At 43.0% G+C, this 12,933-nt stretch overlaps 1 protein-coding gene across 11 annotated transcripts in view; it reads right to left on the bottom strand.

Annotated features, from left to right (window-relative positions):
• LDB2 (LIM domain binding 2) overlaps positions 1 to 12,933 on the bottom strand; it is a 337,216-nt gene that overhangs the window by 287,385 nt on the left and 36,898 nt on the right. The gene's annotated exons all lie outside the window — the stretch shown is intronic.

Genomic DNA, 12,933 nt, shown 5'->3' with positions numbered 1-12,933 from the left:
TGTTAAAAGTAATGCTGTAATAAATGTCTTGGTAAATTTAGCATTTTCCATGGACTGGATTATTTCCTAAGAATGCGCTTTTCCCATGTATGCTACAAAGGGGCAGAACCATGTCTGTTTTGTTTTTTTTTATGAATTCCCCAGAGACTAGCAGAGGGCCCAGCTCAAGAAACACTTGACACATGAGCGAATGAATGAATGACTTCAACAGATTCTGTATGTTAAATACTGGGTGCAAGTCATACAGAGTGAAAATAAATTTACAGTTCTTTGTGCACAAAATAGATACAACAATTAGCAAATATAAGGATAAACTCTGTGTTTCCCATACTTAACAACTGTCAACCTACTTTTGCCCCTCCCTGTATATGGTTCTTGTCTGTTAAATATTGGAGTACATTAGAATGTAAATGCCAAGCACTAAAAAAAAAAATCTATTCTCATTCTACAAATTATTGAAGGCAGTATCAAATAGCATAAAAATGGGGTTATATATATTTTTTAAACTTTTTTTTTAAAAAACCAATTTTTGAGTGTTTCTGCAAGTTATAGGTATCAAGGTAAAAACCACATACCTCCCCCTCTCCATTTCCCAGGCTGCCTCAATTCAACTTCCGTGGCCAATGACATCCTTTCACTAATAGGACATCCTTTCACTCAACTTTTAGTTACATTTCTGTAGCTCCACATCTGGAAAAGTAACTTTTAAACCTTATTTCACAAGAACTCTTGTGGCTCCCTCCTGGCCCTGTAAACAGTAACGATATTAAGAATGGTTCTGTTATTTTGCTGGTATTTTTTTTCTAATGCAGCTTTTTTTATGGTGTAATTGAGATCTCCTTGAAGCACAAAAACTTTTTAACTTTTGAGGAATCAAACTGAGTCTTTGCATTGAGGGAAATACTTCCCCTGCCTTTCCTCACCTTGAATCTTTTCTGTCAACTTCTTCAGACAGTGGTTCAAGTGCTCCTTCCCTGTTCCTATCGGTTCTTCACAACATAAGCATATATTTTTTTGACAACCTCTGAAAACATAGCTATTCTGTGACCTACACAACTTCCAGTTTTCTCTCACCTGCACTCATCTGATTCCAGGGTTGGCACCGTGTCGAACACTGAAAGCAAATGGACGCCATCTGTGGTTCAGAGGTACCGGAGGGGAAATCGTGTCCTGTCGTGTTTCTGCTAATGATGGGTCAAGAGTAAACTTGCACAAGCAGTTGCAGAAGGTCCACAACCACCGTGGGAGTTCACTCTGGTTCTATAAAAGTCATGGCATGGGGATGGTCTGTGGGAGCAGGGGTGGGCTGGACAGAGGAGGGAAAAGGTGGGGAAATTGGGACAACCGTAATAGAAGAAACAGAATAAATTTTTTTAAAGAAGAAGGAAAAAGAGTCAACGGTAGAGTTGAATGAATGTTTCAGCTCCGCCCCAGGCTACTGTCGACTTCCTCAAATTTGGGGTCTCAATGCTGTAACTGGGGGTGGGTGTTGTATCAGGTCAGTAGATTTGGTCTGTGGCCCCTGAAGATCAAGAGGGCCTCAAAGGAGAGAAGTAGGGTTCAAGGCTGCAAGCTGACCCTCAATCCCAAGTTTGCATATTGAGCCTCCACAGGAAAAGAGCAGCTTTGGAAACCAGGACCGCAATGCCACTGGGTGCCGAAGACGCCTACTCCGCTCTGTCACGGGATCATTCTGTGGCCACACCTGCTCCCTCTGAGCATCGGTGGGTTTGTTAGCCCTCTCATAGGTCCCAGACAGCAATGGCGAGGGCTCACTCCGCTCTCTTGTCTTCCTTTAGCAGACAAGAGGACCCAGCACATGTCAGGTGCTCAATAAGCATTCGCTGTGGTTGCTGTATTAGTTATAATACAGGCTATTTATAAACTATAAGGTTATTTATTATCCAGGCTCACTGTTCTTCCAGCAACATTCTATCATAGTGAGAGATACAGATAATAACAATGGTGCCAAAAACAGCAACGCGATGACTTATGTAATAGATATTAAGGGCCAGGCACTCTGTTAGGTGGCTTATATATTCTATCTCAGTCAATCCTCAATTGCCAAGCCAGGTAAGTATCACTGGTGTTAATTTAATTTATAAGGCTGTGCATGAAGAAGCGGAATGCCAGAGAAGTCAAAGAGTTTCCCCAAGATGAAACGACCTACCGAGTTGCCCGATGGACTCTAAGTCCCAGTCTTTCTGATCTCAACTCTTAAACTTTTTCTGCAGATCGCCCTGTCCCCAAGACCTTTCTTGACAGTCCCCATATTGCCTTGGACTGTTTGCCAAGCCATTGTTAGTGTCCAGGAGAGACCCCTCACCTGTGACCTAGAAACCCATCAAGATGGCTAATGCACCTTTAATAAGGTGCATTATTAATGGGATACCGTTGCACCAACAACGGAGAGCAGTAGTTTCTGCTTCCATAAATATGAGGCACAGTATGTTCTCTCTTGTGCTGTAGTGAAAGATCAAACTCTAACAGAACTGGTTGCATTTAAACTTATCAAAAGTGGGGCCAAAGAGTCCATGTAGATCTGTTTTATGACCTACAGTGCATAGGAATCAGACTTTTGAAGGATGTTTTGTTACCTTCTGTGGAAGTTGGAGAGAATATTTCTGGAGTTACAAAAGCACTGAATGTGTAAATCTTGGAACATACTGAAAAGCAACTGCGTGCGAGCATTGCTCAAAGCGGGTGGAAAGCACCGAGCTCCTCATTAATTCGATCATGTCATTTACGTGAAAATGAGGCCTCCTTTGTATCACCAGGAGGCTCAAGCTGCATCACCTGGACAAGGCAAATGAGTCAGCAAAGAGTCATTTTTCATAAAAATATATCATTTATTTCAGCAGTGCCTGTGGATTTTTGATATCAAAGTCTCTTTATGATGTTGGCAGTCATTAAGTAGATGTTTGCCGAAGTATATTTCCCAGACGTCTAAATAAACCAGTTTTTGCTTTGATGAGTTTTATACTGGGAGCTGGAGAAAGACTGCACTCAATTGGAATTTCTCTACTTTGAAAGTGTCATATATTTCTCTTTTCTATTTGCCTCTCACCCAAAATTTGGATGCTTAGCTTTCTGGTTAGTTGGACTGCAGTTGATAAAAAAATCTCCTACAAGTGTATTTATAACAAAATAAGGGAGGAAATGAAGATGTGGAGGGCAGGGAAGTATCTTAAAAAGAATAGATTCAATTGATGAATGGAAAAAAGTAAAAAACAGACCATTCAGAAACAAGGAAATTTAATGACTAACAAATATCTAGAAAAAATTTTTTTCTCACTAGTAAGCCACAGAATACAAACGAGAATATCAACACAAAACGGGGTTTTTTGTTTATCAAATCAGCAATTGTTTCTTTTAAGGGTGTCATTTAACGGAGGCCTGAGTGGAGTCGAATGGCCACGTATGTCCACACTCATGGGAAGATCAACCGCATTACCCTGGTGTTGGCCCTGTGTCCAAAGTCTACACTCCAACACTGTGACCCCCTTAGGATATCACTCATATTGTAGAAAAATCCATATAACAAAGTGTGTTCACCATAGTGGCATTAAGATACAAGAATCATTGAAACTCTAACTATAAATAAGGCATCTCATGGACAGAAATACTCAGCAAATGTTGTGAGAAATATTCATTGAGGAACCCTTCAGAAGTATTACTTTTAAACATTTGCTATAATGCCAATGAAAAAAGCAAAATATGTATGCAGAGTGCAACACTGTCCCTTGTGATAAAAGTGAAAAAGGAACTATACTGGGAAAAAAATGAGCCGAATACTTAACTATCAAGGTCTTTGGGTACTGAGATGCCAGATGGTATATATTTTTTAAATCTATCTACGTGTCTCAATTTTTTCTTATACAATAAGCATATACTGCATTAAAACTAAGTGCAAAGTTAATTTCAAAAAGCAAAAAAAAAATTATATAAAGTGTCTGGGTGACAAGTCATCACAAAAGGCGTAGCATGTAATTCACAACTCAGGCCACAGAACACAGTCCCACACAAATCACCCAGTTAGTTCAGAGAAATCCATGTACACACATTACGATCTAATTAACGGCGTGCTTACACAAACACATTTGAAATTTGAATGTGTTAAAACAATGTCAAAAATCTGGGTATTCATATCTTTGGCAACACTTTCTGGGAAGACAGCAAGTGTTTTTCATGCGTTTCCAGAGAAAAAAGAATGTGCACGTGGATGGAAGGTGCGAGAAAGCAGTCTGGGTGGGCATGTGGAACAGGTTTTCCCCTTCGGAGACACCCAGCAGAAGGGTGGCCAGCCAAACCCTCCCCAACCGGGACAGGATTTTAGCAGAGGGAGCAGAGCCATGTGCTTGAATGCAAGAAAAACCCCTTCCTCCCCAAACTCCTCCCCATCTGAGTAGTCCCCATCTCCCTCAATGGTAGCCATGCCCACACAGTTACTGAAGACAAATGTTTGAATCTTCTCTTTCCTTTACTACTCGTAAGTCCTTCCGCAACATACGTCTCAAATCCACACACTTCTCCCCAGCCCCTCCGCCTCCACTCTGGTCCATGCCAGACCTTGTCTCCTGTGGATCCCTGGAGGAGCCTCGTTGAGCTTGAGCTCTGCGTACAGCTGCCAGAGAGATGTATCTGCAGATCAGTGCGAGTGTGCCATGCCCCTACTGCAGCCTTCCCATGCCTTCCCAATGCACCACAACGAAATCCCAGATTGAAACTCCTCTCCCTGGTCTACAAAGATGAATACAATCTGGCTGGCTACCAGCTGTCTCTTGAACCAAGTCTCAGATCAGTTGCTTCAGCCATATTCCGTTTTCCTTTTCCTTTTCCTCTCCTCTCTTCCCTCCCTCCCTTTCTTCCCTCCTTCCTTCCTTCTTTACTTCTTTCTTCTCCTCCTCCTCTTTCTTCTCTGTTTGTCATTGGCTTCTGCCTAAATGTTCTCCCTGAAGTGTTTACAGGGCTGTTTATTCTTGCATACAGCTCTCTGTTTAAATATCAGTTCCTCAGGGAGAACTTTCTGACACCCGTATAAAGTAGCCCCAAACACATATTCTCTCCCATCACTCTCTTTTACTTCTTCCTATCACCTAAATCGCTACTTGACATATTAGGTTTCTTAAATTGATTTTGTCCAATGCAAGCTCCACGAGAAAGGAACTGGTACCAACTTTGTTCATGGTTTCATTCAAAATGCCTGACATAAAGCTGTTTAATACTGACGCAATGAACATCAGAGACACCGTACCATGACCAAATTCCACACAAGGAGAAGAATATCTACAGAGACTGGAGACTCGCTGGGGAGCCTTCTAAGAGCATAGGGTGACTTCCTTCCAATCCCTCTGGCTCTAAGGATGCATTAATTTGGGGGGAGCCATTTAACAATACAGAGACTAATGTGGTCTCGAGTGACACTCCATGACATGAGGGCTTCCTGGTTATCAGTAAATAACACACCCTTCAAGCAGCAGGAGTAGCTATTGTAACAGCCACCAAGAACCCACGGGTCCTCCCTCCTCCTTCCCCTCCTACCACTCTCGGGCCCCTTCGTCAGTGGGGTGCCTGTCTCCCGCTGGGGCGTTGGCACCTCGAGGGGAGGCACCAGCTCCCAGCCACACATCCAGTGCCTGTTACATTCGATCCCTCCTAGAGCACAAGCCTGTCTCATTGTAGGCATTTGCATGCTGGTCCCTCGAAAAAAAATTGTGAAAACCATGCCTGTAACACTGTTCTCCAAGAGAGGAAACCCTTTCAGCCTAAAGACTCCAAAAAATAGTAATGAACTTTGCGTGCATCCATTTAGGTATTTCAGTGGCTGTGATGCCACACAGGCCCTTCGGTGGGCAAGCGAGGCTGTGGGAGAACAGGAAGGCGGCCCTGGGAAGAGTGAGGAACCCCGGAGCTCCTGCAGGGCGCTGAGCGGAAGAGGCCCCTCTCTCCACCTGTCAGCCAAGCTGCCAGTGCCCAGTTCCCTTCACAGACACACCTAGCGAGAGGCAGTGCGGGGCAAGGAAGCGGTCACAAGCTGTGGCGTCCTCGAGGCCTGCCCAGATCGTGGCCCTACCACTGACTGCCTGTGCTCCCTGGACAAGGCGTGTGTTTCAGTTAACGCTCGATATCTCTTGTGTGTAAAAATATGAGGGTAATATCTATGCCACGGAAACATTCAGAAGATTAAGTAAACTCACGTGTGGAGAGGCTTCTAAAAGCTCTTGGCATCTGCTAGATGCTTACTTGACTGTATTTCCCATGTATAATGGGCACTCTTTTGCTCAAATCTTTGAGGGAAAAATAAGGATGTGCATTATACGTGGGTATAATGATTACATACCATGGTCATAATCCCGTGTACAGTGCGCACAAAAACGAGGGCACGCATCATACGTGCAAACTACAGGCAGGTGAACTTATCTCCTCCCTTTCCTGAGCACTGGGGGGGATGCTGTTTTCACAGTAGAAATTGGCGGCACCAGAGCATCTCAGGTTCCCCACACCAGAGAAATCCGAACAGTCTAAACATCGAAAAGAAAACCACACCTTCACCTAAAATCACCATTTCCCTCGTGTGTTACCACCCAAGAATGAATGAATGAACCATCCCTTCTAAAAAAATGTCTTCTTGGGGTCAGCGTGGCTGAGGAAGCAGAGGTCACCCGCAATTTCTGGAATGGCAGAAGGTGGGGACATGAGTTGAAGCAGGGCCCTAGGGAAAAAACCAGATGCTGAGTTCAGTTTGGGACTTGGTGAACTTAGGGTGTCTGTTCAAATGTGCATTTTCAGGAAGTGTTTGGACATACAGGGCTGAAACTTTACAATGAGTGTAGGGCTGCGGATACCTACTAAGGGTACGGGTGACACTGTGTATGTGTCTTTGTGTGTGTTGGGGAGGGAGAGATATCCTCCAGAAAGAATGTGTCGAGTGAGGGAAAAGCTTGTTCAGAAAAACACCCACATTCATGGGGGGCAGGGGAGAAGCAGTGGGGGTGCTGGTGGATGTTTAATGCTCTTAGGGATGGAGTGGCACTGACCTTTCCCATTTGCCAATTTCTGTTGTGTAAATACAACTCCATAGCCCATTTCATGAGACCAATATGACCTAATAGGGTCACGAAGTTCTTGAAAAATGACAAGCTGACCTTTGCGAGCAGGTAGGAGCCCCCCCAGCACACCACACATGGCAGGAAGAAGAGGATGAAAAGGACTGAATAACAGAAGGGCCAGGGAAGTAAAGGTAAAAAAAACTAAGACAACAGCACTATGAGAAGTAGGGCTTGACTTTCTCAGCAGGAATTGTGGCGATCAAAATAGAAAGGTCCAGTAAGTGAGCTCAAAACTTCATTGGTTTGCCATCTGGGCGTGAGTGACGTCTCTGAGAGGCAGGCTCGGCAAGGCAGGGGCGGGGGGTGGGGGGCGTCCAGCTGCAACACTTCATCAGGGAGCACACAGAAGGGAAGTAGAGATGAGTTTACACAATCCTTTGTAAACACGGGCTTAGGAAGGGCAGGAGAGGAGTAAAGCTAGTCTACAGTGAAAGGCAGGTCAAGGTCGTTTAGAACATAAGCCTGAGAGGCATGGGCTACTGGATGGAGAAGAGGTAGCGCCAAAACATGGCTGAGGACGACGCCCACCCACGCAACGGGACAAGAGCGGGGCAGGTGGTAAGGAGCACCACTGTGAGCCAGAGGAAGGAAGAGGCTGCTGGGAAAATCCCTCTGCCTGCGCTGCTATTGCCATCTCCAGCCGGAAAGAACGAGCGATGGGCCGGCCTGATTTCTAAGGTCAAAGGCTGTTGGGAGCAATTCTGGCTCTGTCACGCTCTGTGATCTCAGGCAAACCCATTTCCTCAGCTGTACAGTGGAGATAATAACCATTCAACAGTTTGTTTGCTTGTTTTTATGAAGATACAGTTATCGAAAACACGTACAGGACCTCTCAGACTCCCTGGCCTAGAATAGATCACAGGTACATTTTAGTTTCTTTGCTCTGTCCCTTACCAAGAATGTTAAGGCATTTAAAGGAAGATTACAAACTTATCCTGTGCCCTACCCGTGATTGGGGAGGAAGGAAACGTTTCTTCTGCCGGGTAAGTCCTGCAGCTCCGGGCACGATGAGATAAACAGGATGAACCTGTCCGCGCCCCCACGCACACCTACAGAGCACGGCAGCAGTCGGCCTTCACGGTCATGGTCCGTTCTCGCCACAGCCCCAGCCACGTGCGGGGAAAGCCACTCATAAAGCCCTGGAAGAACCATCTGGACAAAAGATGTTCTGTGAATATCGCTGATCATTCAATTGCATGTTCTATTGGTATGAATCACGGGAGATATGAAGAACCTGCAACTTCAGAATATAATACCTAGGAAATTAACTTGCTCCAGCTTTTCCTAATTTGATGTCAGCCCTTTTCTAGGATTTCTTGATCTCATTTCTTATATGAACTCAGTGCAAGAGTAACATTTGTTTCAAATCCCTTAAATGGTGCCTTGGGGGGCTAAAAATTTAACTTTATTTCCCTATGGTAAATATAAGGAAGTTAGGCTGTTACTAAATTGTAAAAGTCAGTCACTAATATTTAAATCAAACAAACTGATCCAAATATTTTAAGTACCCTGGTTGACTGGTTACTATACCCTGGATTTTATGTAAATATTGACTTGGGATTATTTATATTAGCTGGGCAGAATTTGGAAAGTAAAAAAGAAAGGTCACTTTAAGTTTAGTGAGAACTTCAGCCCCCAGCTCCGTGACAGCGAAGTGGTACCATGTCTCAGTGGAAAGCACCCGAAAGAAAGCCCTGCAGCTTCCAGAACACCCCGTTGTTCGGTCAGGCATGCACCATCCACTGTTACTCTTCCTACCACAAATGGAAGTCCTGCTTGTCGTGTGCTGTTGTTATAAGGATCAAAAAGCCATGCTGCTATAATCTTTTAAAATTATCTACTTGAGTTCACAAATTCATAAATGTATTCTTATTTATGAAAAGAAAATCAGAATACCAAACATTGTTTGACCTTCTCTAGGTCAAACAATGAGTCTTATCATTTTGTGTTATAATTCAGATATTTATCCTTCAGGGTATTGTTCATCTTCCTATGTATTTAATATATGCATTACAGGTACACATGCATGTTCTACATATATATAAGCTATATATGTGTGTATATATAAAACTGTTTTATACACACCAGTTATACAATTTTATATCTATATTTACAAAATAACTTCTGTGTAGTAGAAAGGTATTTATAAGTAATACCCTCTATATTTTCAGAAAATTGCCGTGTTTTTACACTAAACAATATCTTTCAGGCCATTCTAGGTTAGCATATTCTCTATTATTCTATGCAATGCAGTGTTTTATAATGTATGGATGCACATATTATGTAGGCTTTCCTCTGCTGGTGAAGAAATATTTGCAATACACATGTCAAAAAGCTCTATTCTCACCACATACATCACTTCTAAAAATCAATAAGAAAAAGACAAACAACCCAATAGAAAAATTGGCAAAGGATGTGAATAGCCAGTTTGCAGAAGAAAACACAGATAAAAAAATATGCTCGACCTCAGTATTATCTACAGCCGCAGTCTTCAATGGTCCCCAAAATGATTTTAGAGGATACATGAGATCAAACCTATTTTCACCATCATGTTATGCTATTTTCCTTTTTCTCTGGGTTGACATTTGCAGGGACAGTGTGCAGCAATGGCGGGAGAAACCGCAGTGTCCCTGTGCAAAATCAAGGCAGGGCCACCAAACCATACGGGAGCAATTTTATTCCTCACGCCATGCACTGGGAGCTGAAAAAGGATTCCTGGACGAAGCAGTAAAAACTATAAATGGCACTTGCCTTTGTACTCATCTGTGCAACAAAATTAGCATGAATACCTTCCCTGGGAAAGGCACGTGTGTGGTTGTTAAAGCTCCGCTAGTGTCTTATTTCAGTCAATACCATTTTAGTTGAAACAACAACAGACGAACTATGGTTATTCAGAGATACATTTGCGAGGCGCTTTCTCAAAGATCAGCAAGGTGAGCCAATCACTTCAAGGAAAACAACTGACGGTATTTGTTGCCAAGGATTAAACTATGGGCTTTCGAGCACAAATTAAATTACGGTAAACTTGTAACCGCCATGGACAGCTCGACAGCGCCCCAACACTTAAAACTTTTCTGATGAGGTTGACGGTGATATCAGCAACTGTGATTTTTTGGCCCTGCATAATGAAAAGTGTCAAATTTGGAAGACTTGCAAATGCAGTGAACCAATATTTTTCAAATAACCAATGCAAGATATTACAAATTCATGAATGGTTAAAAGATCCATTCAAAGTGCAAGATAGACTAATAGATTTTAATATTACAAAGCATGAAAAGTTCAATGGTATGGTTTCAGGTTCCGCATTGATACTCGTCTTCACAAAACTACTACTTGCAAAGCATCAGTGCAGGAACAAAGAGGAACAAGTTCAAATAGTCTTTTCCTTAGACTATCCCCCTGTTTTCTAAGCACCGATCTGTGTGAGGCTGATTTTCTATACACTTTCTTCCACCCAACAACATGTCAGCATGTTGAATGCAGAAGCTGATGTGAGAATCCATCTACATTCTGTTAAGCAAATAATAAAGAAATTTGTAACTACAAAGAACAACACCAATATTCTCACTTAATTTCTATTTTTTTGAGAAAACATAATTTCCAAACTTAAAAAAATATCATTTACATTAACATGTAATAGGTTGACTATTGCCATTTTAAATGAATAGTAATTATTTCTTTTAATTTCTCGGCTTTAATTTCCAACATGGTGAATCTGGACAGCTATTACCCAGAGTAGGCATCTTCAAATATTTGTAAAGAGTTTTCCTTCTGCCTGGACTGTTCCCCGAGACGCTGGTGAGGCTCCTTCTCCCACTTCACGAAGGGCTCGTGTCCCTTCAGCAGGGAAACCAGCCCTGGCACGCAGCTCGTTTTTCACTCTCGCTTCCTTTGCTCAGCTGCACCTTCGTATCACTTGCCAGCACCCAGGATAAAGTACAGTCTCAGCCCAGCCTGGGACATGGCCGCTCAGTAAACATATCAAAGAAATGAGCCCCAGTTCCTCACTTCCATAATGGAGAGTGAGTGTCCTGTCCCTCACCGGATTATTATTAATAATGAATACCATGTATTTCACTATTACAATGTAGTGAGTAAAGCCAGGTGCACTGCCGAACACTTCACCAGCAGCATCTCACAGAATCCTGATGACCCCCAGTGAGACTCACATGGTCATTATCTCCCACTTTACAGATGGGAAAACTGAGGCTCAGAGGGGACGAGTCACTCGTCCAGGTTCACAGCCCTGCCCCGAGTCAGGAGTGGTCGCCCAAGCTCCATGGAATAAGCAGTGAGCACGCACAAGGAGCTCTCTCTAAGCACAAGAAATTGCTATTTCCGCCACTGCTCCCAAGGAGGACTGGACAGGATGTAACAATGGCCCTGGAGACAGAGGTGAGACTGAGCTGACATTCCAAGGGGGCTGAGCCTCCGTGGGTCTGCAGGACTCAGAGGGGACTGCTCCTGTGGAAAAAAAGGGACCTTTTCCTCACAAGGGACTTGCTTATTATTTTACTGTATTTTTTCCATTACTGTTTAGCTTCCTTATACCCTCTTCCCCCGACAACCACCACTCTCTTATCCACGTTCATGAGTGATTTTTCCCTTTTGCTCAGTCCCCCCACCCCCACCCTCCCCCAGATCTGTCGGCCTGCTCTCCATCTATGAGTCTGTCTCTGATTTGCTTGTTAGTTCAATTTGTTCACTAGGTTCTACATATGAGTGAAATCATATGGTATTTGTCCTTCTCTGACTGGCTTACTTCACTTAGCATAATGTTTTACAGGTCCATCCATGCTGTCACAAAGGGTAAACTTTTCTTTTTTTTTTACAGCCAAGTAGTATCCCATTTGTAAATATCCCATGGTTGCATTATTCAATCATCTACTGATGGACATGTGGGCTGCTTCCATATCTTGGGGATTGTAAATAATGCTGCAATGAACATAGGGGTACTTACATTCTTTCAAATCAGTGTTTCGTGTTTCTTTGGATAAATTCCCAGAAGTAAATTTCCACAGTGCCTGCACCAGTCTGCATTCCCACCAAGAGTGCACTAGGGTTCCCTTTTCTCCATGTCCTCACCAGCATTTGTCGTTTGTTGAATTATTGATGATAGCCATTCTGATGGGTGTGAGATGGTATCTCACTGTGGTTTTAATTTTCATTTCTCTGATGATTACTGACGTTGGACATCTCTTCATATGTCTACTGGTCATCTCTATGTCCTCTTTGGAGACTTGTCTATTCATGTCCTTTGCCCATTTTTTAATTGGATTATTATTATTATTGCATGTATGTTGAGTTTTATAACTTCTCTATAAATTTTGGATATTAACCCCTATCAGACACAAGCAACTTTCTTAACCACTGCCTGGGCAGGGTGTTTGCAAGGTCCATTTTACAATCAGATAACAATCTGACACTAATTATTCTATTTTCAGGGGCACCGAATCCAACTTTATCGCCCATGGGTTATCTGTGCCGCCTGGAAGGAACTCCGGGTAAGGCACAGGAAAAAGGTGCAGGTATTGTTGGGGCTTCCTGCTGGCCAGCACACGGGCCATTGTTGGGTTTGTTTTTTTAGACTATTGCATCACAATTATTCCGGCAACATCTTTTTTTCCATCCTGGACCTGATACAATATTTATTGACCTATGCAGACTGCGTCAGTGCACAGTTCTTTCTGTGTTGTTCTCCGTGCTTTTAAGGGTATTTTTTAATCCATTAAACAATCTCGCTCATTGCCAGGTACTCAGCTCAGCCTCCAAACTTGAAATCATAAAGAGACCTTTTAAACAAAAAGAGACCTCAGAAACTTGT

Source organism: Sturnira hondurensis, unplaced genomic scaffold (assembly GCF_014824575.4).
Source record: "Sturnira hondurensis isolate 20B ecotype Veracruz unplaced genomic scaffold, ASM1482457v3 Scaffold0000780, whole genome shotgun sequence".
NCBI classification, from domain to species: Eukaryota; Metazoa; Chordata; class Mammalia; order Chiroptera; family Phyllostomidae; genus Sturnira; species Sturnira hondurensis.
This window is presented reverse-complemented; position numbering and strand designations above follow the sequence as displayed.